Consider the following 23,186-nt stretch of genomic DNA (forward strand, 5'->3'; position numbering starts at 1 on the left):
TTTGTTATGGTTGTACTTACATGTGACTCATCTTCCCTACTAGTTTAATAGCTTCTGAATCTAACACAAACATACATTCAAAAACCCTTATTCAATGGATAAAAAAAAATGACCGCATAATATGACTAGGCACACATCTTATATTACTTTGTTCAGTCAACACATTGGTACTAGAAACTTAATATTATAAGCATAGTAAACTTGTGGCTGCTTAGAATTTTTAAAATGTTTTGTTCTTTTTTGACAAAGGTATCAGTTACTCAGAAAGTAAAATTATGTAACTGTCTTGTGCAGAACACATTTATAGTTAGCATATGTTTGTTTTATAGAAAAACTTTCAAAGGACGATTTTGTTTTCATAATTCTTAGTAAATATTTAATTGATGCTTTAATTTTTACTCCATTTTTAGACAACAGATGTTTGTCACATGACTTTGGATAATTACTTCAGCAAGTATGACTGTTGTATACAGACAATTCATATTTTGTGTTTTGGCTCAGTGACTTTCCTTTTTATTAAAATTGTTTGGACAAAAATTATACCTTTTATAATCTATGCCAAAAAAATAATTATTGATAATCATTAAGGAAAGTTAATAAAAGAAAGGTTAATGGGAGGGAGAGAAAGAAGGGAAACAAAAAGAGTTCCCTATAACACTGGTTCCCAATGTGTAGGATTTAGATGCCTAGGGAGCCATGAGCTTATTTTAACTGGCCTGTTAATACAAGTGATTATCAAGCATTGTCTGTATACTGGTATAACATTTTACAAATATGTATAATTTTTAAGTATATGTATATTTTGATTAACAATTTGCAAATTATTTTTAAAATAGTTGCTATGCTTCAATTTGTTCTTTTTCATGATATATTTTCCCAGTTTTCAAATGCTAAAAAGTAAAACCACATTCTTAAGCATTTTCAGTATGTTTCCTCATACTCAGATATATTAGAAACTGCTGCTTTAAAACACTGATAACAGTAAATGCAGCATGTTTGTAAGGGTTTATTTTTCTAGATAAAATCTATGCATCACATTCAATGATATTTTAGGGATTACAAGTAATAAATTTTATCTCAGTTCTTAAACACCTACTCATAAACTCATACTATGTTGCTCTAGAAAAAAATATTTTAAAAGAAGATTAAAGCATAAACACCTTCCCTTTTCTACAAATTATACATTTTTTTGCAACTCACTTTGGTTGCTCAAATATTAGGCATTATTTACATTGAGAGGAGGAATTAAGTAACATTTACACCTATGAGGGAAAATGGACTTCAAAGTCAGTAATCAAACTGGAAAATAAAAATGAGGAAGAAATTTTGCAATAATACTGATAAAACCAGATTATACCTCTTTACGTGCTATTGTTCATATTTGTTTTGCACCCACATCAAAAATAAAGTCAATATTTTTCTCTGACTCAGTGTGCTAGTATTTCTATTAACCCAAGAGAGTATTTTACCATACTCAGAAGATCTAGAGTTCTGGGGCCACAGCCACTCAGCAAATCAAATGAGGTCTCTCATGCACTTTGTAATAATCATGTTGTAAAATTGTCAAATGCTTCTGAAGGTGATTATAATGCACACAGTTGCAGTTATTTTAATCATAGTTCAATGACTTTAACAGATATGGCTTTTAAAATGCTATAAATACAATCAAATAATCTAAAAAATAAAAGTGTCACATATATCAGAAATAAAGAACTTATTCTTAAAGTAAAAAGAAGTTGCTGAGAAACTTTCTGCATTGGGGATCTTGATATCTAGTCAGTACATGACCAGACCCATATATCCAAGAGTTAAAGCCTAAAGAGTAATTCATCTCCTTCTAAGTTGAGTTTTCCATTGCTTTCTTTCCTTGCTAAAGTCAATTAAGTAACAGTAGTTAGCAAAACCTAAAAGATCAAATATATTTTGCCATTTCTTTTTATAACTAATTTTAGAAATTAATTTCAAGCTATGATCCATGAATTTTCTATGACTTCTTTTTAGCTTAGGCCCTTCCATTGATATTGTTTCAAACTTATCTATCTTATAGTTGAGATTCCAAGTAAGATTCATGCATAAAAGCAATTCTTAATTTCTCAAATTAGTCTGTGAGTTCAGTTCATTTCTAAATAAAACCCCACGAAGATTTTCCGTAGGATTTTAAAAGACATTACACATTTTAGAACAGAAATTCTAAAATTCATATGAAAGAGTAAATACAAAAGGACAGCCAAAAACTTTAAAAAAAAAAATTTACACATGTATGGATTATAAGCAGGTGATACATAAGCCATTTTAATTAATTGAAGGACAGTATTCAATACATTATGTAGACATTATTTGATGAACTATTTAGAAAAACTAAAATTAGAATGATATCCAATTTATACTGTCATGTAAAATGAAAAAAAGTTTCATTATTGCTAAAACAGAAGACCTATAATAGAGAATGATTTGTCTGGGAGGTTAGAGTTGGAAAGATCTTTTCAAAATAAATTTCCAGAAGAAACATGAATGAAGGGATGCATAGAAAGATAAATTTACCTATATTAATATTTATGACTTTTGTACAATAAAAACCACCTTAAGGGAAGTTAAAATGTAAGCAAAAAATAGGAGAGTATATTGCAAAGTACATAATAGGCAATAATAACTAGGACTTATGTAAGTAATGAAAAATATTTAAAAATGAAATTCAAAACAAAATGGGCAAAAGTTTTGAAGTAGAAATGAACAGAAAAGAATGTACAAATACCCAATAGATACATAAAAAATGTTTAAACTCACTATTAATCAAGTTATCAACAGCAAGTTATAATATTCATCCATCAGGTAGTGTGTTAGGCACGCAACTTGATGACTTCAGATTCCTTCTACTATTTTATTCTTACTCTCTGATAAAACAATGGCTATTGAGAATTTACACAAATAAGCTTTTACCATTCAACCACCAGGATCCACAACTACAGATACACCTGCTGCTTTCTATGTTCACTGCTTAGCTGTAAGTCTTTCCTCTTCCACATCCACATTAAATGCTCCGCTCTAGAGCACAGGATGCTGCTTTCTGAGTGGCCACAAAAGGGCCAGATGATGTATCTCTAAGTACAAGAGAACTGCCTTCCTGTGGGGTGAATCTTGATGAGTAAGAAAAGGAAGAAAGAAGCTGCTAGGTAAATTTTCCCTCCTTTCTCTCACTTGGTGAATGAATGCAAAATTCACATGATATTTAAAAGAGTACATCTAGATTAGGGTACGAAAATACCACAATACCTAAAGAGCTGAAACCAGGTTTCAGCTGGTTTTCATAGTAAGCAGAGGCATAAAAGTTATCCAAAAAATAAATTGTCAAAAATCAAGATGCTTAGACCGTGGAAGATTCTAATTGAAGTAATAGTGGAGGAGAGTGTGTTCAAATTTTTTCCAAAGTATCCTCATAAAAGACCCAGGCCAGGGATTGTAAGCACAAACACAAGCATACGAAACTGAAAGTTAACTGCTTTGCTTTATTGCCATACTTTCCTTCTAAACTCTCTCACAATGTTATTAAAGTAATCTTTGATGTTTTAAGTGATCGATTGAACTGATTTTAACACTTTGTGACACATCTCAGCAAGATTAATAAATAATCCTAATGAAAGCAGAAGTTATTTTCTTACAGTGATCTGCATTGAAAATAAAATACAATGTTTGTTCACTCAGTATTTTTCTTCTTCCTATGGACAACTTCTAGCTATGGCTCACAATACTAATTTATACCAAGGGTGGTGCACCTAGGCATATCTATGAAGTTTAATATGTACATGTTTTTCCACAGGAATTATCTCATCATCTTTTCTAATTTTTTAATCAAAAAGCTATAAAAATTCATAATATATGTAAGATACATAATTATATATGTAGGTACACACATATCAAATATATAGAATTATATATATAAGCATATATACACATATATGTAAATAAATTTTATAAATATATATATATAAACTTGTGATTGTTTCATTTCGGTTCTCACCCTATGACAAACTCCTGGTTAAAAATAAAATGTTCAGAGTTGTAAGCATTTGAAAAATTTTCTGCTACTGGAAGTCAAGTTCATGTTTAACATAAAGTTGTTGATTGGAATAAACATTTCATCCGCATATCCCTTAGCAAACATTTTCATTTACTAACACTTTCATTAAATCCTGAATAAATACCCTTAAGAACAGAAGTGATTATTAGAATATAGCCAATTTACTTGGCTGTTACGGATATAACACTAATTTGTACTTTCATCCCCAACAAGTTTATAAGACTCTTGTAATTGCATTGTTGCAACAGGGATTAAAGGAGTTTGCAGCTTATATGGGTGCCACCAAGTACAGGGAACGCAATAAAGCATTGAGTGATAATAACTGAATCAGGTATGGTGTGTGTGTGTGTTCTTATCCAATGACCAAGATGCTTTTGTGAATGTTTGCTTAGACTACTTTGACATAAAATGCAATGTAAACTAAATTTACTTGGCAAATAGTACATAGGTTTTTGTTTTCACATATATCTTACCACTCATGGTAGTCTAATGCTCCTTCATCCAAAGGAATGGTAAAAATAAAACCATTTTATTAAGTGTAAAACCCTCAAATTTCTTTAAAACTTCCTTAGAACAAACGCAAACATTTCCAGGTAAAGACATAGATGATGATTTTCTATTTGCATTACATTTGTCTCAGAAAGTTTTTTTTCAGGATTTCTGTAAAAAATGGCATGCAAATTAGGGAAAACGAAACAACTTTATGTTGTAATCATATACTAAAACAATTCATCTTTGGCTCTAATCCAGATGTGAATAAGTTTTAATAATTATTATTTCACCTCCTAGCATCTGCATATATAAAAATGATGTTGTGATATGTGAGACAGTTATGCGTAACAACTAAAGTGATCTGTTGAATATCATTAAATTCATTCTCATATAATTATTCCAATTTTATCACTGAATTTAGCTCGAGTGAATTAATAGTATGAATTAGTAGTACTTAAGCCATTCTAATTTATATGTTAATATTAATATATCTATTGTTACTATTCAAAATGAAAACAAACTAATCCACCTAACACTGCCATAACATTTGTCAGGCTGGAAGCCTGCAGAGTTTGCTGATTACATTTTTATTTTATAAAAATGTTATTAATATAATTAATAACAAGAGCACTCCATTGATACATTTCATTATCAAGTGATACTGTTAAACTGAAAATTCCATGCTAGATGTCTGCATAGCATCAAGTTATATAAATTGCCCCTACTTGCCATCTTCACTGTTAAACTAGTTATTGACATAACAGGGAAGACATTGAGTAATTTCACTGAGTAAATGCAGCTTTTGTTATCTTAAAACAGCTCTATTACCTTGGACATAATTGGAGGTTTATGACTTGATGACAAAATTATCAAATCCATTACCAAACCTGCCAAGGAAATGTACAATTAATAGTTTTCCTTGGGTTTTTTTTTCTTTTATGTAAGAATTCCATTTTATAGCAATATTAGATGCCTCAGGCAGAGCTTTTGAAGACAGTCATTGGGCCTCTCTGGCTGCTACATATACGCACTTAACCTTTGGTCTTCTAATTTACTTTACTACTAGAGGTATAATGGAAATCAAAAAAAAAAAAAAAACTGGAACAATTTGACATATCTGAATGTTAATGTGAGCAGATTTGAACATGAGAAAGAGAATAAAATATTGCATATGTATAGAGATTAGGATAGATGATTTCACAATTATAAATGCAGAACAACTTAAATACCTTCTCAAATGTGTCAGCATGGAAACCCACAAGTTTTAAATAGTGGATGTCTAATATCCAGAGAGATTTGTAAGAAATTTCAAGTTTGCAAGCACATTTTGTTTACAAACAAACTTTGTTTTACTCTCTTCTTGAGAATACGAAGATGCAAAGCAAAAAGCAAAATCCCCCAGGCCAAGTATTTCAGCGTCCAGTAAGAATAAAACAAAATAGCCCGGCGCAGTGGCTCAAGCCTGTAATCCCAGCACTTTGGGAGGCTGAGGAGGGTGGATCACGACGTCGAGAGATCAAGACCATCCTGGTCAACATGATGAAACCCCGTCTCTACTAAAAATACAAAAAATTAGCTGGGCATGGTGGCACGTGCCTGTAATCCCAGCTACTCAGGAGGCTGAGGCAGGAGAATTGCCTGAACCCAGGAGGCAGAGGTTGCGGTGAGCCGAGATCGCGCCATTGCACTCCAGCCTGGGTAACAAGAGCGAAACTCCGTCTCAAAAAAAAAAAAAAAAAAAAGAATAAAACAAAATATACAATTCAATTTTAAAATGTCAAACAAAATACATATTTTATTTATGTATCACAGTGTTTTACAAATAGAGACAAGAAATAGTAGTTTGGTAAAACTAGAGTTCAGGTTATGCGTGTATGCATTGGGGAGGAAGGAGGTGGCTGGCAGAATAAGTAGAGAGATGAGAAACAGGTTCTAAACTTAACACTTTTTACACTGACATTTGAAACACAGATAAGAAATGATAAGTGATTCATAAAGGGTCACTAAGCTAACTGGTATCAGGTCTCTGTTGTTTTCATCAATTTCTCTTTATATTTTCTTACATGTGAATTTAAAGTTTTAATAATTGACATTGATCTGTTGTGCTTTTTGGTAATTATTAATAATGCTATTATTTAGTGGATTTTATTTCAGTAGCCATTGGGAAGTAGATAATATAATTTGGGATGACATTAAAACAGAAATTTAGAGAATATGCTATTATTTTCCTTAGGTTTAAATAAGGATTTATAAAGTCACAAGAAAACATCATTCAAATGCTAACATCAAAATAATCTACAAAACTGTAACTTTTCTTGAGCCTATCAGGGAAATGAGGTCAGGAATCAACCAGATGAACTGAATTCTAAAGGCAGTAAACCCCTCGAGGAGTGAGTAAGCACATGAACTATTTCGCCTTTGGCATTATACAAGAAGAGGCGAAAGCCATCAAAGTAGGTAAGAGGAAAACAGGTAAAATTAAAATACATTCTTTAAAAACAAATGTGAGCTCATGTCACTGTTTAGAATCCCTGAGAGCTCTAGGCACACGGGGGCTTTAAATGTGCTTAGAAGCTGTTTTTCAGATAGTAAAGAACCATAGATGACCTAATTACTGGGCATATCAGAGTCGACCTGTAGAATGCCTGTGATTTCTATATTCAAATAAATAGCAAGATGGAAAATTGTACTAGAGAATTTAAACCTCTTAAAAAAAGAATCAAAAATAAATTCTAGAATTTAAAATTGCAAATATTGAAATTAAGATGTCAACAGGTGGATTTAACGGCAGAATCGGTGCAGCAAAAAGATTAGAGAATTAGAAGAAGGTAGATCATTAGAAAATGCCCAGTCAGAGAAGATAAGAGAATGATATATTCAGAAAAGATTATATATTTATTATACGTGATAAAAGTGTGTGTGTGTGTGTGTGTGTGTGTGTGTGTGTGTGTGTGCATGCACACATGAACCTCAGAGGTTAGAGACAGAAAGAAAAAGTTTGAGCAACTATCAGGCTGGAATTTTCAAAACTGAAATAAGATGTGAACCACAGATAAAACAGATTTATCTTGTTTGGAACTCAAGCAGAATAAATGTACAATCTTCCTTTCGCACTTCAGAGTAAAACTAAGGCATATTGACAACAGAGAAAGCACAAGCAGTCAAAGAAAGCATATTATCCTTAAGGGAATAACAGGGTTGTGACTAATTTTATATTAAATGATATAGAAGCCTCAAGAAAATGGAATAACATCTTTAAAACATTGAAAGAAAACACTGTTAACATACACCTTTTTTTTTTTTTTCAAAATATTCTTTTAGTTGAAGATGGAATAAAAAAATTTTCAGGCAACAATCAATGAAATAATGCATTAATTTTTTTTCCTGAAGTAAACTAGTACTAAAGAGAGATCTTCAGGTTAAAAGTATTATAGATAAAGTATGGTAATGTAGGAAGGAAATAAGTAAGGACAATAGGAAAGTCATATATGTAGGTAAATATAAATAAATTGACTATACAAAAGCAATAATATTAAATCTAACACAGTTTAAATATATGTAAATCTAATATGCAAGACAATAATAATAGAAAATGTGGGAAAGTAGGAAAAAGCATTAAAAGGCTCTGACACATTGACTTTCAATAGAATTGTCACTATTATGTAAACGTTCTATTGTGTCCTGTCCAATAAGATAGACACTAGTCATTTGTGCCTATTGAGCAATAGGATAATGACTAAAAAATAGAAAAGAATTAATAACTAACAAACCAACAGAAGAGAAGTAAATACCAAAAGATATTTAGTCCAAAAATGTAAGAAATAATAGAAAAGTAAATAGCAAACTTAATAATAAATTGTAATCATTATAAATCTTAATGGGTCAATAATTATGTTAAATTTAAAATCACTAAGTCCTCTGTTTAAGAGATCAAATTGCAGGCTATCTTATTTGGCTGATTACTAAAATGGCTTATTTATGTATAATTTTTCTGAATTTCGTCAACTTAGAAAACCAGCTTTGGGATTCCAATAATATTGACATTCACAGTAATTATATTTTCCTTTAAACACCAATGCTGTATTTTCTACCTCAGTTTCATCACTTAATTATTCATATTTCACTCTCCTTTATATATAGATACACACACACACACATACACATGTGTGTTTTATGCATATCTATATATACATATATGCATATATGTTTTCATTCTTGATTATGAAACAGTAGTTCTACGAGTTTTTGCCTTTTTGCATATTGCTTTACTAATACTTTATACATATTTATAGAATGAATAAATGGATTCCAATAATACAATTAGCATCAATGTTTATAGATCAGAATAAAGCAAAATACAGTTAACATTTACGTAAGTCAGAATATTAGTGTGCGTCTGGGAAGTCACAAGCAATTTTGTTGCTGTTATTTAGAACATTATAATATTAGTCACATACTTTTCAATTTAATAGAGTTAGATAATATTGGTTTCTAATTTTTTTCAAGTACATAAAACTCATTATACTGTATTTTTTCTTAATAACAATTTCTGGTATTATTATAGTGCTCTACAGGCTTCAAAGACCTCACAAATATAATGGCTTATGTATTTCTGGCCCTACCTCTATAAGGAAAGCGATACAAATCTGTTTGCTCAATGTCAAAGAGAAAATGACATAATTAGGCCTAAAATTCTGATCACCTAATTCTTAATATATTTATTTCTCCCTTTTCTCTAATCAAATTCAGAACTAGAAAACAAAAATTAAAAATTAAATAATCAAGGTTGGGTGCAGTGGCTCACGCCTGTAATCCTAGCACGTTGGGAGGCGAAGGCTGGCAGATCAACTAAGCCCAGTAGTTGGGAGACCAGCCTGGGCCAACATGATGAAACTCAATCTCTACAAAAAACACAAAAATTGGCTGGGGGTGGTGGCAGGTGCCTGTAGTCCCAGCTACTTGAGAGGCTGAGTTTGGAGGATTACCTGACCCCTGGAGGTCCATATTGCAGTGAACCTTGATTGTGCCAGTGCATTCCAGCCCCAGTGACAGAGTAAGACCCTGTCTCAAATAAGTAAAGAAGCAGCAGCAGAAAAGAGTTCTACTGGAAAATCAAATAATCTGTTGATTTTTCAGTTAGAATATTTGCTTTAGCTAGAAATTTATATGAAAGAGCTAAATGACTGGGTGATGATTCTCTGTGAAAGAAAATTTCTAAGTTCAAAGAGTGCATTACTGATTTAATTTCTTGTATGTTTTAAAATAAAGTCATCAAGATTAATATATGATTAAGTCTGTAAGAAATCTATTGGAATAATTCTCTGGCCCCCAGTAGTTTTAATATTTGGTTCATCTTTCCTTTTGATTATATTAGTCAATATTAACATTTGTGATTAACATTTCTATAATTTGATCACCAGGTAGTATAGATAGAATAAATAAATAAATACACTTCTATATATACAATAAACAAAAATACCAACTGAAGTATAATGGTTTGTGGTCAGCTACCACAAAGATTATCTTTTAATTTATTCACCTTCCAATAAACCATAAAGATATTTTAACACAACTGTAAACAATGTTTTTACAGTTTGCTAATCAGGTTACTAATAAACACTAGTGTATATGTAACAAATCCATAATTTTCATCTAATCAAAACAAATTATTATAAAATATACAATCCTTAGGATATTTTTGGTCACTGAAGGTAAGAAATGGAAGAAGGAAGAAAGATGCAGAAAGAAGGGAGGGAAGGAGGGAGGAAATTATGGTAGCTGCACAAAATAAGAATGCTTCTAAATTCACTGTTACTCCTGGTACTTGGAGTAGCCCAGCTTCACACCCAGACTTATTTTGATGACCAATATATTGTTCCTTATCCTTTTTTAAATAGAGGCTTTGCCACTGTAGCAGGGTCAAGGACATCACACCTATTGAGTGTATAGACAGGGAGGAAAAACAGAGCTTTGCTCCTTTATGGCCCAGATGAAGCCACTTTTTATACTCACATTCTTTCTGATGCTTTATATTAAGGATAATTATTTTAGCCATTATTACTTTTTAAAAATAATTTTAATCACACATTTGTTCCTTTTGTTCTTTCAAATAATTAAGCCCAAAGTTTTAAAATTTTAACGTCTAAAGTTCTACTGTGGTTAAAAAGTTAATTTAATGGGAACGTAATAGTGGTTCTGTGGATTATATTTTCTATTCCATATTAAAGCCAGACAGTTAATAGGTCAAGACTCTTAAAGTTCTAACAAGGCCAATTTTTGTTAAAGGCAAGACTATATAATTACCATTTTTATGCTACAGAAATATAGGAAAAGATTCCTCCACCATCATCACATTTATACCTCCATTAAAGATGATAACTTTTCATTCTGTCTTCACATTTACAAAATAATTAGGCTTTGCCTTGAGGAGTCAACAATTCAGAATCTTTAAGAATGGTTCAAACTTCTATTTATGTAAGTCTTCTGCACACTTGTCTGAGGGAAAGATGTAATACTACAAAGAACTTAAAAAGATAAATGTAAATAATTTATAACAAGGAAATTTTAACAATTAATTAAAACCTAAACAATCTAAGTTTTGAATCTTGACTGGAAGATTGTATGCATGCAAAGACAAATTGTCACTGACTTAGTATACTCACCTTTAACATTAAGGGAGATTGCATAAGAAGGGTAACTATTTTGTAACCTTTTAAAATCATTAGTGCAACCTAAATTCCTACAATAACATCACTTCATGATGCATTTGATTTCCTGTTGATCCCTTCCTGCCCCCATTACTTAAATAGATTTAAACACATATACAACACACACACAAACACACACACGTACTTGAAAAACTTAGTTGACTTGTTGGTTGTCACACAACTAACATGGTGGCTAAATCTAATCTCAAATCTACATCACCATGTCTTCTAATTTCCTCATACTTCCATCATTCCATAATTTCTCCTAAAAATAACTTCCTCTTAGTGAAATCTTATAAGAAAAAATTATAGTAATTTCTACTTTCTTTTGATTCAGTAATTCATAAACTATGTCCCCATTTAACTTGTATGTATAAAGGAGAGTCATATCTTCTGAGAATAAATTGGTGTTCGCAAAGATATAAACTCAGATCTAATGTTTTCTCTTCAATTTCTGTGTTTTTTCCCACAATACTATGCCATACACTTTTAAAGAAATGAATAACGAAGTAGCAAATAAACCAAAGAATTTTATAAGACAAAAGCACATTTTTCCTGTGTCAATTATTTGAGAAGTTATTCAAATTTCTGGTATTTTAATATCAACAAAAACATTTCTTTTTTGTGGTAATATAATTTTTTAATTTTATTATTATACTTTAATTTCTGGGGTACACATGCAGAATGTGCAGGTTTTGTTACATAGGTATAAACATGCCATGGTGGTTTGCTGCATCCATCACCCCAGCATCTACATTAGGTATTTCTCCTAATGCTATCCTGCCTGTAGCCCCCCACCCCCTGACAGGCCCTGGCATGTGATGTTCCCCTCCATTTGTCCATGTGCTCTCATTGATCAACTCCCACTTATGAGTCAGAAAATACAGTGTTTGGTTTTTGTTTCTGTGTTGGTTTGCTGAGAATGATGGTTTCCAGCTTCATCCATGTCCCTGCAGAGGACATGAACACATCATTTTTTAGGGCTGCATACATTTATCCAGTCTATCATTGATGGGAATTTGGGTTGGTTCCAAGTCCTTGCTATTGTGAACAGTGCCACAATAAACATACGTGTGCACAGGTCTTTATACTAGAATGATTTATAATCCTTTGGATATATACCCAATAATGGGATTGCTGGGTCAAATGGTATTTCTATTTCTAGATCCTTGAGGAATTACAACACTGTCTTCCACAATGGTTGAACTAATTTACACTCCCACCAACAGTATAAAACTGTTCCTATTTCTCCACATACTATCAAGCATCTGTTGTCTCCTGACTTTTTGATGATCACCATTCTACCTGGTGTGAGATGGTATCTCACTGTGGTTTTGATTTGCATTTCTCTAATGACCAGTGATCATGAGCTTTTCTTCATATGTTTATTTGCTGCATAGATGTCTCCTTTTGAGACGTGTCTGTTCATATCCTTTGACCACTTTTTGATGGAGCTGTTTTTTTTGTTTTTTGGGGGGGCATGTTTATATTTTTTCTTGTAAATTTGTTTAAGTTCTTTGTAGATTCTGGATATTAGCCCTTTGTCAGATGGGTAGATTGCAAAAATTTAATCTCATTCTGTAGGCTGCCTGTTCACTCTGATCATAGTTTCTATTGCTGTGCAGAAGATCTTTAGTTTAATTTGATCCCATCTGTCTATTTTGGCTTTTGTTGCCATTGCTTTTGGTGTTTTAGTCATGAAGCCTTTGCCCATGCCTATGTCCCGAATGGTATTGCCTAGGTTTTCTTCTAGGGTTTTTATGGTTTTAGGTCTTATATTTATGTCTTTAATGATCTTGAGTTAATTTTTGTATAAGGTATAAGGAAGGAACCCAGTTTCAGCTTTCTGCATATGGCTGGCCAGTTTTCCCAACACCATTTATTAAACAGGTAATCGCTTCCTCATTGCTTGTTTTTGTCAGGGTTGTCAAAGATCAGATGGTTGTAGTTGTGTGGCGTTATTTCTGAGGCCTCTATTCTGTTTCATTGTTCTATATTTCTGTTTTGTTACCAGTACCATGCTGTTTTGATTACTGTATCCTTGCAGCATAGTTTGAAGTCAAGTAGCATGAAGCCTCTAGCTTTGTTCTTTTTGCTTAGGATTTTCTTGGCTATGCAAGCTCTTTTTTGGTTCTATATGAAATTTAAAGTAGTTTTTTCCAATTCTGTGAAGAAAGTCAACGGGAGCTTGAGGGGAATAGTGTTGAATCTATAAATTACTTTGAGCAGTATGGCCATTTTCACAATATTGATTCTTCCTAACCATGAGTATGGAATGTTTTGCTATTTGTGTCCTCTCATTTCCTTGAGCAGTGGTTTGTAGTTTTCATGGAAGATGTCCATCACATCCCTTGTAAATTGTATTCCTAGATATTTTGTTCTCTTTGTAGCAATTATGAGTGGGACTTCACTCATAATTTGGCTGTTTATCTATTATTGATGTATAGGAATATAATGACATTTCTACTGACTACATACTTAACAGTGGTCCCATAAGATATTACTGTATTTTCATTATACCTTTTCTATGTTTAAATATGTTTAGGTATACAAATGTCATGTGTTACAACTGTGTACAGTATTCATTACATTAACATGCTGCACACGCTTGTAGCTACTGTAGTAGATTATACCATCTAGGTTTGTGTAACTACACTCTATGTTTGCACAGTGATGAAATGACGTAATAATGTATTTCTCAGAACATATCCTTCTCATTAAGCAATGCATAGCTGTATTTTAAATCACCTCTGGATTACTTATAATACCTGATTCAATGTAAATGCTATATAAACAGTTGTACTGTAATGTTCAGAGAATAATAACAAGAAAAATATTTGTACATGCTCATTATAGATGTAATTTTTAATAATATTTTCTGTCAGAGGTATGTTGAAACAATGGATGTAGAACCCATGGATACAGGGAGCTGACTGTACTTTAAATCATTTCTAGATTCCTTACAATACCTAACACGATATAAACACTGTGTAAATAATCGTTATACTATATTTTTATTTTATTATAAATGTATCATTTTCATTTTTAAAAATATGTTTAATCCATAGTTGAATGAATATGTGGATACAGAACCCACAGATGGGGAGGGCTGACTTTACTGTTAATTATAGGTACTATATTGTACAACAGATATTTAGATTTTATTCATTTTCTATAACTAAAACATTATGCCCATTGAGCAATGATTCCCCATTTCCACTTGATATGGTTTAGCTATGTCCCCATCCAAATCTCATTTTGAATTGTAGCTGCCATAATCTCCACATGTCTTGGGAGAGAGCCAGTGGAAGATAATCAAACTGTGAACGTGGGTTTTCCCATGCTGTTCTCATGACAATGAATAAGTCTCATGAGATCTGATGGTTCCATAAAGGACAGTGCCCCTGCACACACACTCTTCCCTGCTGCCACATAAGACATGTCTTTGCCTCTCCTTTGCTTTCCACCATGATTATGAAGCCTCCCCAGCCATGTGGAACTGTGAGTCCTTTAAACTTCTTTTTCTTTATAAATTACCCAGTCTCAGGAATGTCTTTATTAGCAGCATGAAAATGGACTAACACACCTGTTTCCGACAGCCCATGGCAACCCCTAATTCTATTCTCTTTTACTATGAATTTGATACTTTAGAAATTTCAGGTAAGTAGAATAACTGGTTCTGTCATGATAAGTTAAATAAAATCTTTAACATTATTTCATATCTGTATGAGAGTCATTATTTTACCTTTTTCTGAAAACGGTTTGTAGCCAAAACATTAACACCCTACTGTGCTCAGACATGGAATGACAGCAACTCACAGAGTGCTTGGCTTCAGCAGGAGCACAGTGAAGGAACAAGAGTGAAAGCAGCACAGGCCATCAGTCCATTATGCCTCTAGCAGTAAGAGTTCTGAGTAGCATATTTCCATGGCCACCACGCTATATAAATATATTTATGTAAATGAGGTTCTTCCATTATAAAACACTTAAAATGTATATTTCAAAAAAAGCAAGTTAAAATCCTAATAACCTGTTATTAACCTAAAATAAATGAGAAGTATTACAGAAGAATTTATAAGTATTATATACAAAATATCTATTGCGTTACTAAATGTATGTTATATAAACTAAATGTTACTTCCTTTTAAATAAGCAATGAGAATGTCAAAACAATATACATTTTCTGTCTGTATCCAGCTTTAAAATAATTATGTATCCTCAAAAATATAGAGTTTACAATTATTTCACAATGGTGGTGTTTTTGTTGACTGTATTACAGAGGGTCTAGAAGGATATTGTGACAGTTATTATCAGCATGACAATTAATTTTATAGAATATTTTGCCTATTGCTGCCCATGTAACCAATTTCCTACAGCTGAAATCCAAAACAACAAAGCTGGGTAACTTATAAAGGAAAGAGTTTTAATTGAGTCACAGTTCCACGTGGCTTGGGAGGCTTATAATCATGGCAGAAGGCAAAGGGGAAGTAGGCACCTTCTTTACAAGGTGGCAGAAGGGAAGTAAGAAGAGGGCAGGGGAAACTGCCATTTACAGAACCATCAGATCTCATGAGAACTCAGTATCATGAGTATGATAGCAACAGCATGAGTATGAGTATGACAGCATAGAGTAAACCACCCCTCATGATCCAATCACTTCTCTCCCTCAACATGTGAGGATTACAATTCTAGATGAGATTTGAGTGGGGATACACAGCCAAACCATATCAGCCACTGTCTATTTTTTGTCATTGATAGTGTAATACAACAAATTAAAGTACGTTATTTGAGGACATGCTGTAACTTACTAATACTACTAGAATATTAGTATTTCAGATTGTGTTTATTTTCTTGAGAAAAGGCCATATACAAAGAAAGACTTTTAAAAAAATTTTTTAACAAAGCTTTGTGTTACGAGTTTGAAATAAGACCCAAAATGTGGCTATCAGCAAGGCAGAAATTTTCTTCTGGGAGAAAAAATCCTGACCCTTTATTTTTTACTAGTGCCCAGCCCACAAATGAGCATTTTATTAGTTACTATAATAATTAAGGTGTGATAGAAAGGCCAAAGCATGAAACTCCACATAGCAAAAAGTCACTGCGTACCTAATGGTCTAATGGTAAAGAAGACGGAGAATAACCAAAAGCAAATTGCCCCTGCTTTACATTTGTCTTATGAGTAGAAGGACGTGATATTCAGTATTTCTTTCCCTTGAAATGTACCAAACAATTATAATAGCAAAAACAATGACATACTGGATAAAGGCATGATTATCAATTGTTTCTAATGTTCCAAAATGATATAATCCTACCAATAAAATACTATTGTAAAAAAGTAAATCAGGCCGGGCGCGGTGGCTCAAGCCTGTAATCCCAGCACTTTGGGAGGCCGAGGCGGGTGGATCACGAGGTTGAGAGATCAAGACCATCCTGGTCAATATGGTGAAACCCCGTCTCTACTAAAAAATACAAAAAACTAGCTGGGCGTGGTGGCGCGTGCCTGTAATCCCAGCTACTCAGGAGGCTGAGGCAGGAGAATCGCCTGAGCCCAGGAGGCGGAGGTTGCGGTGAGCCGAGATCGCGCCATTGCACTCCAGCCTGGGTAACAAGAGCGAAACTCCGTCTCAAAAAAAAAAAAAAAAAAAGTAAATCAAACCTGAAACTAAATTTTAAATTTAACTACCAATTTTCAGGAAATACAGAGAACATTATGTGACATAAAAGAGATGTAATCAAGCAAGTTCAAACAACATAAGATTCAATGCAGCATTCATTATTCACAATAGTCAAGACATGGGATCAACCTGAGTGTCCATCAAAACATGAATGGGTAAAGAAAACACTATATATACACAATGGAATACTATTCAGCCATGAAACGAATAAAATCCTATCATTTGTGCAACACAGATGACATGGAGAACATTCATAAGTGAAATAAGCCAGGCAAGTTCTACATGATCTCATTCATATGTGGACTCAAAAAAAAAGTTGATCTCATAGAAGTAGAGAGTAAAATGGTAGTTACCAAAGGTTTGTTGTGGGGAGAGGTTTGACAAAGGATATAAAAATTCAGTTAGACAGGAAGAATAAGTTCAAGAGACCTATTGCACAACATGGTAACTATAGTATACAATGTACTGTATTCTTAAAAAATGCTAAGAAAGTGGATGTAAAGTGTTCTCACCAAAAAATGATATATGAGGTAATGCACACGTGAATAAGCTAGATTTAGTTATTTCACAATGTATATGTACTTCAAAACATCAGTTCTACACTGGAAATATATACAGTTTATGCCAATTTAAAAAACTAAATTAAATTTAAAAAAAAACAATGGCACAAGAGATTTTCTGGTATACAGCCTCTGAAATAGTATTTAGTGGGCAGAATGTGTATTAAATAATCTCCTTGAGATCCACAGCTATGAAAGAGAGGGAAAGGAAGCAAGGTTAGTCAGAATGATAAGTTACATGCTATGGGGCATGCCAGACAACCCCAAAGAGGGTTCCTAGGCTGAAACTGCTTGTCAGAGTAGTCCTTGCTGAGTCAAAATGGCTTATCAGAGTAGTCCTTTATGAGCCAAACTGGCTAGACTATTCTAACCCCCCTTCAGTCATTGGAGGTGCGTTGTTCTAAGAAGGTGATCTTGACTGAAACAGCTCTCTACTGTGGAGAAATCCCTGAAGAACCAGGCAGTCAAAGTCAGAGCACTGACAGTACTCTCAGCAACTGGTTCATGTCTTTCCTAGAGGGTGAATCTGGAAGACACATGACCATGTCCACAAGGAAGAAAAAAAGGCTCAAACAAGAAACTATTTATAACATTGTTATATGTCCCAAGAAATTAAGATAGTTTATTCTAAGTAAGTATTTTAAAAATTATTTTTATTGTCAATACATCAGGTTGTGGTAAGTATCTAAGTTGCTATGGGGTTTTTACATGTTTGGTCCTGAAGGAGGAAGATTTGTTTTTGTTTGTTTTTGTCTTTCCCCTAATACAACCCCCCTTCCTATATATGCCAAGGTAAGGTTAATATAATTGCATTCTGGACCATAAAATTTTCACATCAAAGTATTCAAATACTCTCAAAATACTCTGGCATTATTTTTTAACTGAATTTCAATGATTTGGGTATGAATACATATAAATGAATTACCTCAAATGTATTATTTGTTATCTTATTAAAATTTGTTATATATTATTTGTTCTTATTAAAATCTACCTGAAAATTTTATATTGGACATACGCTTTTATGTCGTTAATGAATACCATAAATTGGCCTAAGGCAATGTGATCATTCACAAGTAAAAGACTACTTTTTGGTAAACATCTTTTTCTTCTAATACTGAAAACTGGGACTACCTGGCTTTAGAATCAGCCAAAGAGAAAAACGAATACTGCATGCTCTCACAAGGGGGAGCAAACTGATGAGAACACAGGAACACACAGAGGGGAACACCACACACTGGAGCCTATAGGAGGATGGAGGGTAGGAGGGAGAGAATCAGGATAAATAATTAATGGGCACTAGGCTTAATACCTAGGTGATGAAATAATCTGTAACAAACGCCCATGACATATTTACGTATACAACAAACCTACACGTATACCCCTGAACTTAAAAGTTAAAATCAGTAACCAAAATATGTGGCCACCCCAGAGCTGGAGCTGCTACCAGGTAAACTGTTGCAATGGCTGCAAGTCCCAGATGCATTCTTAACGCATCTGTAATTGTGTTTTCGGGATGTATTAGGTTGGTGCAAAAGTAATTGTAGTTTTATCGCAAAACCCGCAATTACTTTTGCATCAACATAATACCTTAACTATGACCACAAACAGTTGTTTTTAAGTCAATTAATGTCTTTGAAAATAATTTAAACATTTTAATATTTAAAGGGCAGTGAAATACTAATTTTTCTTACAAAATTCAGTATTCTAAAAATATTATTACAAAAGCAATAGTAATGTGAGAAAATCTAAAAGAGTCTATTGAAGATAAATTTGTTGCAAAGAATGGAATTCTATGTTACAACTGGATCCCAGGTACATCAGAGTGTGCATAATTACTGAGCAGACTAATATGTTAAGAAATCTGACAAGATGGACAATCAGGATGTTGCAGGAAAGGCTAACCGGTGGTTTGGGGTTGCTCCCACTAAATCTGGAAAAATGAACATGAACATCCTTCACCAGGAAGAGCTCATTGCTCAGAAGAAATGGGAAACGGAAGCCAAAACGGAACAGAAAACAAGCCGAATCAGGTGCCCAGCCATCGGCCCCCACATTCTCGTGAAATCACAAATGTGCACAGCTCTTCCGGCATTTCCAACAAGTTTGCCAATGATGGTAGCTTCTTGCAACCATTTCTGAAGTTGCAGAAGGCACAGACTAGCTGAAATGCTGCCCGCCCCCAGTACGCCCACCCGCAGCGCAGCGCGGGGAAGAGGTTCCTCCTCACCAGCAGGCCGGCAGGCCTGGGGCTGGCCAGCCTGCGCAGCCCAGTGAAGGGCCTACTCGCAAGTCAGGCAGCTGCCCGCAGCAGGCCGCCCGAGTGTCATAAGCAGTGGCTAGAAATCGACGTTTCACCCCCAGGGGGGAGCCGAGACTTGGAAAACGATAGAGAAATTGGCCCTCTTTGTGGCAGGAGGCGGCCCTGAGTTAGAAAAAGTAGCTATGGAGGACTACAAAGATAACCCGGCTTTTGTGTTTTTGCACGATAATAACGGCAGGGCATTCCTCTAAAGAAGAGGTGGCTGAGATAAGAAAGGAAGGGCAGAAGTCGCAGGCAGCCTCTCACAAAGTTTCACACCCAGAGGACGAAAAGGTCAAGAACCTTGCAGAAAAGTTGGCCAGGTTCATAACGGACGGGGCTCCCCGGGTGGAAACCATCGCCCTCCACAACAAACGCCGGAACCAGGCATTCAGCTTTCTGTACGAGCCCAACAGCCAGGGGTCCAAGTCCTACCGACAGAAGCTGGAGGAGTTCGGGAAAGCCAAGGCGGCTCCATGGGCAACCTCACGGCGCCCGACGCCGGCCTGAAGCGCCAGCCCTCTCCTGCGGCCCCGTCAGGGTCCACGCCCGCGCTCACCTCCGCCTGTTCCAGCCGCCCGGGGGAAGCCTCCCTCCGCAGCCCCGCCTCCCCGCCCCGTGCAGAGGAAGCGGAAGAGCAGGAGGGGGCCTGAAGAGGAGAAGGTGGAGCTACCACGTGCTGAGCTGGTGCAGCCGGACGTGGACGCCTCTCCCTCGCCTCTGTCAGTTCAGTATCTCAGGGGGCTTGGCTAAGAGAAGGAGAAGCACCTGGGTCTAGTGGGCGTCACGGAGCTGTTGGACGCCCAGAAGCAGCAGCTGAAGGAGCAGCAGGAGATGCAGCAGCTGCACGACATAATCATGCAGCACAAGCGGGCCATGCAGGACATGCAGCTGCTGTGGGGGAAGGTGGTGCAGCAGCAGCAGCAAGGGTACGGCAGTGACAAGGAGAGTGAGCTGGGCACCTGGGAGCGCCCGCTGCGGAGCGTGAAGATGGACAAGACCAGGGAGTGAGCCGAGCAGCTGACAAAGATCAGCCTGGGCAAGCACTGCAGGGGAGACTGCCTGCCTCCAGACCAGCTGGAGAAGTTTATGGAGACCCGCTAGCCTGACTACTCGGAGTACAACTGACCGTGAAGAACATCAGCTACTAGATGCTGATGAAGATGATCTGGAAGGAGGGCGAGGGGCTGGGCTCAGAGGGCCAGGTCATCAAGAACCTGGTCAACAAGGGCACCACCGGCTTCAGCACTGACCGGCCGGCGGAACTCTCTGAGGAGGATGAGGTCGAGGCCTTCTGCAAGAGGATGGTGCTGGTCTGCTGCTTCCGGCCCAACTCCCTGAACAACCGGCCTTACTTCTGAGTGTTCTGGAAACGTCATTTCTGAATGACCAACCGTCCCTGGACTGTGGAATGTTCCGGGCTGCATTTCTGCCTACCCCTCCCGTTGTTATGAGTGCCATGCCATGTAATAAAGTCCCAGTGATTAAAAAAAAAAAAAAAAAAATCTGAAATGTGAAAAAGTGATGATAATTGATATTCATAACATACCACATTATAAATGCTGAATTCCAGATAACATGATAAAAAGAGAAAAATATTTTTAAATGATTGAGAAAGCTATTAAGAGGAGTCAAATCTATATGGCAACATCAGAAAGGGCAGCAAGATGAAGTAGAACATTGCCTCAAGCCATTCAGAAAATAGACATAGACCAGGGATAATGAAGTACATGATACATAGTGTTAGGAAGAGTTTTCTAAATGGTGATTTCCCTGCCACCATCCCATAATTTTAACTCACAAAACACCACTTAGCACGGTCCTTGTGTTTGTCTCCTATTTAGGGGTCTCAAACAGGACTAACTCAAATATGGTATAGCCACATACAAGACATTTTAAGCCTTGTAGTTGGGCAAATAACTAAACCATCATTCACAACGCAGAAGAATTCCTCTCCTATTTTCTTTGGTTCCTGATTGTTTACAGAGATGCAACTTCAGCAAGGTTTCAGAGCTAGAAAAATATTTTGCCTTCATCTGGGACATTGAATCTACTTAAAAATAGGCAGTTGCCCTCTTATTATCACCCCTGCCCTATATGCGCAGTCTACCCCTTCAAGTGTGAAGAATGATCAATTTAAGGGAGAGGGAAAGAAACAAAAACAAACGTTGTGCAGTTCTGCCTGCAATTTTAAAGTAGACTAAAGAAGTCTAAAGAGCAAATTGGTAATTTTGAAAAATGCTAAAAGCAACAAAATGTGCTTTGCAGATATAGAAGTAATAAGATGAAAAAAGGAAGAATGGGGTAAATGGTTAAGGAACATATTTGGTATTAGATTTTTCACAATCTATTTGTTTCTGAGACATCCTGAAGTTATCCTTAGAGATATACAAAATTATAAAATATTTATCAATATTTATATATCCCTCTTTGTAAAATTTGAACATTTTCTTTCACCATTTGAGTTCTTTTTTTTTTTACAACATAGAGTAGCCCAACAATATCTTATGACTCCATTTTATTCTATCTCTTGGTAATTTTTCACAATTGCGGTTTGTATTATATTTTAGAAACTCTTTTCTCTAAAAAAAAAAAAAAGTTCAATATAATTTTTATTCCTGTTACTTTATAGGTAAGGTGTCTTCCCTAACCCTTCTGCCTTCTTTCAAAATTTTTTCTTTCCCTTTATTATTTATTTATTTATTTTTAGTTTGAATTGGATATGCTCAGGTATAGATTTTGTTTTATATTTACTACTTGATTGTCTCTAAGCTTTCTGGATCTGTTGTTTAGTGTCTTTCATTAATTTTGGAAAATTCTTAGCCATTATAATCTCAAATATTTCTTCTGTTCCTTCTTCATTTTCTTCCCTATGTTACATCTTCCTAATTGTCAAATCCACTCAGTTCTTAAAATGATCTGTTTGGTGGGTGTTTTCTCCATTATTTTTTTTCTTTGCTTTTTAGTTTAGGAAGTTTCTACTGACATATCTTCAAACTCATTTATTCTTTCCTTGGCTGTAAACAGTCCACTGCTGGACCCAGCAAAGGCATTTCTCATTTTTGTTACAGTGTTTTTGATTTCTAGCATTTTCTTTGATTCTCCCTTAGAATTTCTATCTCTCTGCTTACATTACCTGTTTATCATTGCATGTTGCAACCAAGATTTTCAATATTCATCTCTTCCTCCATTTGCAGGGAATTGTTCTGTCTGGTAACCTCAATTCTCTCATGAAGCAAGAAAAGCTGTTGGTTTTCAGTTTTTTCAGCTTTTTTCTTATTGTAAGGAAAACGCCCTGCCCCGCCCCCCAGATGTACTGAATCTTTATTTTACCAATATCTCAAGTAATTTGAATGCTTTGAGAAGCACTGTTCTACT

At 35.0% G+C, this 23,186-nt stretch overlaps 1 protein-coding gene and 1 pseudogene across 1 annotated transcript in view; one reads left to right on the forward strand and one right to left on the reverse strand.

The window, feature by feature from the left end:
* ANKRD7 (ankyrin repeat domain 7) overlaps positions 1-23,186 on the reverse strand; it is a 1,180,453-nt gene that overhangs the window by 979,808 nt on the left and 177,459 nt on the right. The window lies entirely within an intron of this gene.
* Positions 19,379-21,169, forward strand: LOC101035201 (SURP and G-patch domain-containing protein 1 pseudogene; annotated as a pseudogene).

Source organism: Saimiri boliviensis, chromosome 10 (assembly GCF_048565385.1).
Source record: "Saimiri boliviensis isolate mSaiBol1 chromosome 10, mSaiBol1.pri, whole genome shotgun sequence".
NCBI lineage: Eukaryota > Metazoa > Chordata > Mammalia > Primates > Cebidae > Saimiri > Saimiri boliviensis.